Source organism: Penaeus chinensis, chromosome 2 (genome assembly GCF_019202785.1).
Source record: "Penaeus chinensis breed Huanghai No. 1 chromosome 2, ASM1920278v2, whole genome shotgun sequence".
In the NCBI taxonomy this organism is placed as follows: Eukaryota; Metazoa; Arthropoda; class Malacostraca; order Decapoda; family Penaeidae; genus Penaeus; species Penaeus chinensis.
The window spans coordinates 44,842,586-44,846,707 of record NC_061820.1 but is presented as its reverse complement, the minus strand read 5'-3'; the positions used below and the strand labels follow the sequence as shown (position 1 = coordinate 44,846,707).

At 35.8% G+C, this 4,122-nt stretch overlaps 1 protein-coding gene across 1 annotated transcript in view; it reads left to right on the top strand.

Moving 5' to 3' along the window:
• Positions 1 to 3,560: 3,560 nt before the first annotated feature.
• The window catches only part of LOC125036347, a 15,190-nt gene continuing 14,628 nt past the window's right edge, over positions 3,561 to 4,122 (top strand). The window contains exon 1 of the mRNA XM_047628910.1: positions 3,561 to 3,652. The gene's annotated coding sequence lies outside the window, so the exon portion shown is untranslated. The remainder of the gene's footprint in view (positions 3,653 to 4,122) is intronic.

The window sequence follows — 4,122 nt, the reverse complement described above, 5'->3', positions numbered from 1 at the left end:
AATTGCTGTGCTGTATAGCAAATTCGGCATTAAGACAATATCACCTTGGTATATGAAAGAAAAAATAAAGAAAATAAAGAAAGAGTACTACGACTCCATCAGAAATGTAACACTGAAGACAAAATTCTCGAAAACTGTGATTGTGTCATTCAAGGCAAAGAAACAACCCCGAGAAATCCTCAAGGAAGATATAGATTGGTATGATGCAAAAGTACAAGGAAGCAATAGATCACTCGGAAGTGTTGATAATCAGGCGCAAAGACGGGAATTTAACAGACTGAAATGGAAGCAGACCAACAATGCAGAAGTCCCAATTATATGCAACAGTGAAGATATTGCAGAAATGTCTTTTGCCAGTTGGTGTCAGGTGATTTGCCCAATAAATCCAAGATTGGAATAAAGAACAACACCATAAAGTGTCTGAAAGCACTGGAAAAAAAAAATCCAAGAACAATCAGAAGTATTTTTGATTTTGCAAAAGTTCATTTCATGTGCTGGCGTTCTGCTGTGAACAGCAATGGAATGACTCTTTTCAGTACTGCTATTGAAACTTCAAGGAGGTATGCCAGGATTGGTTGTGAACTTTCCTAGCATCTACTTCTCGTCCATCAACAGACATCTGTATAATGCAGATGGTACACTTCTTCCCTTGGCTGTTGATCATGATTACGTCGATGAAGTTGCAAAGATCTTGAAAAGAGGAATTCGTGAAAAATGGCCATACACACCAGCCCTAATCAAAAATAAGGAGAAGCACAATTTCACTGCAGAAAAACTGTAATCTGAGTGTGATAGATTTCATTTCCCAACATCTGACCACAGATATGAAGTTTGCATACTTGGCCTATGATATGCATGAAATCGATATGTGGAAACCCAAAAGTTCATTAATACCTGGCCATAATCAAAACTGTGAAAGACTGATTGGAGACATGAAAAAAAGTGAAGACATAAATAGAATTATTGTTGTAACAGAAACTAGAGAACGGCGCAGTCGGAGATATGGCAATGTAAACAAAGGAGTAGAATGAAAATTATATTGTATGCAATATATAATGTTCCAAATAAAATCATTACTAGAACCCTTTCCTTTTATAGCCTCTTGTTAAATAGAATATGTTACTTCAAATCATTTAAGCGAAGTGAGAAGTCCGAGAGCCAAAGCATGCTCTCGGCGACCCAAGCCCACTTCGGTGGGAGAGAACACAAAGTAAAGAGAAGTCAAGCCTACTAATTGAAAAATTAGTCTTATGGCAATTACAGAACTTTATATAATATTAATTTATAATAGAAATAATTTTGATGCAAAAATATTAAAGAAAAGTATAATATTGAAGTATTTTAAAAATAAAATAGTTATACCGACAACAGATAACGAGGCGTTATTTGGCGTTCGAAGCGGTGTCTAAATCATAATTTTATCAAAACTTTCAATTGAAAATAGAGGATGCGAGATATTCTTTGATTTTAATAAAAAATGCATTTCAAACTCAAAAAAATCATAGGCGCCTATTTCTTAACTTGCCCCCGGGATTCGAGCAAATTTTAGAAAATCGACAATTATTGAAACACCCTAATGTCCACACGCCGCTGGGTCATGACTCCGTACCTTTAGGGGTTCCTGCTGCTCCAAGAGACTCCACAGTTGAGCCTAGGACCGCAGAGTACCTAGTTTCCATGGATGGCCACGAGAAGGAACTCCAGAAGTCTTGATGATGGAGAGGCTATGAGCTGGCAGGGGAGTCTTATGCATAGCTGCTCCCTTTTCGCACCAAACCAGCGGTGGCAGCTGCAAGCGAGAAGGCATGCAAAGCACTTAACACTATCTAGGCTACCACACCATTTCTTCACATAACCCTGAGCATGAAGCACCCACCCATAAGAATATATACAAATGTATATGTAAATATACATATATGTATATATACACATGTGTATGTGTATATATATATGTGTATATATATATACATATATGTGTATATACATGTATGTATAAACACATGTATACGTATACATATATGTATATAGATACATATGTATCTATATACATATGTTTATCTATATATATATATGTATATACACCTATATTTATACGTATATATATACATGCATGTATGTTTACATATATGTGTATATATATACATACACTGTACACACACACATACGTATAAGCATGTATATATGAGTGCGTGTTTATACATTAATATATGTATCGGTACATCTTTAATAACTGTTTCCTCTGCTCACTGCAAGGCCTTCTGCTGCCTTATTAGTAACATCTTATTGACCTTACTGAACATGTACTAAAATTGGCTTTGTTATTATTTCCTTTTCTATATTCCCGTAACCATGAGGCACTTGGACACACATACACGCACACGCATTCACACACAGACACAGACACACACACACACACACACACACACACACACACACACACACACACACACACACACACACACACACACACACACACACACACACACACACGCACGCACGCACACACACACATATAACACACACACATAACACAGCCAAACACAGAACACAGACACACACGCATACATACAAACATACACACAGAACACTAACACACACACACACAACACAAACACAAACACGAACACACACACACACACACACAAAACACAAACAAACAGACAGACACAAAAACACAATTAACCCCCCCACCCCACACACACACGCTACACAGAGCAACGCAAAGGAACTTCTCTCCTCTTAACAGTAACAGTCCAGAAAAACATCTCAAGCTGGACGCACACATCTTGACGCCGGATCTGAGTTCATACAAGAGGGCAAAATGGAAGAAAGAAAAGGAAGAAAATGAAGATATAAAGAGGAATAGAAAGGAAAAAAAGAGGAGGAAGAAAGGGAAGATATAAAAGGGTATAGCAAGTATTGAAAGAGAAGAAAAATAGAAGGAAACTTTTTTAAAAGAAAAAGAAGCAAATGATAGATTAATAAATGAAAATCACAATAAAGATAAAAGAAAGATAAAAAGGAAAATGAAAAAGGTAAAAAAAAAAGAAATAACATCAAATAGAAGAGGAAGAATAAGAAAAAAAGAAAAAAGAAAATAAGACCAAATAGAACAGCAAGAATAAGAAAAAAGGAATGATAAAGGAAATTAAAAAGAAATAAGAAGAATAGAGATAGGAGCGAAAATTAATAAAAATAAAATAAGACCAAATAGAAGAACAAGAATTAAAAAATAAGGAAAATGACGAAAAATAAAAAGGAAAATGACGAAAAATAAAAAGGAAAATGACGAAAAATAAAAAGGAAAATGACGAAAAATAAAAAGGAAAATTACGAAAAAATAAAAAGGAAAAAAATAAGACCAAAGAGAAGAAGAAAAACAATAAAAAAAAAGGAAAAAGAAAAAAGAAAGAAAAAAATAAAGACCAAAGAGAAGAAGAAAACCAATCAAATAGGAAAATGAAAAAAATAAATAAAAAAGGAAAATGAAGAAAAAAACTGGTCTCGTCGTCGAGGCAGATAAGTAGCGTCGCCCGCGCGCTCCGTCGACCAGTGGCGTCCGAAGCATCACGCGCCTCACAGCTGGATCAACGACCGACCGTCTTGCTCGTCGCAGCCCGGCTCTCGCACCCCTCTTGGCGGCAGAAGATTCGTAAGTCGGTCTGGAATCTGTTGAAATACTCTTGTGGAGATGTATGTGTGTGGTCTATGTCTTTGGGGAGATGGATGTGCTTTTTCTAGGACACATTAAATTATAAACGTGCATTGCATGTTAACTGATAAAATAATATCTGCATCATATATTCAAACAGGAATATTATTACATAGTATACCTAAATAGTGTGCCTGAATAATTTCTTAAAGACTCAATAACACTCAATGATAATAATGAAAATGTAATACTAAGTACAGCCGGACTCGGAATCTGTCTCATGTACATATATTATACTGTATGCATGTACTAATAATTAACCCAACCGCCCCAGATTTATGTTCTGTCCCCTGTAGTTTTTTGTGAATGTAGTTACATGTACTCAGCCCTAGTGACCGATCCTGATTTTCCCATTCCTTGAGCTGGCGGGAAAGTGTTTTTATTTTTAATACAGTTGACTTCGATACTGT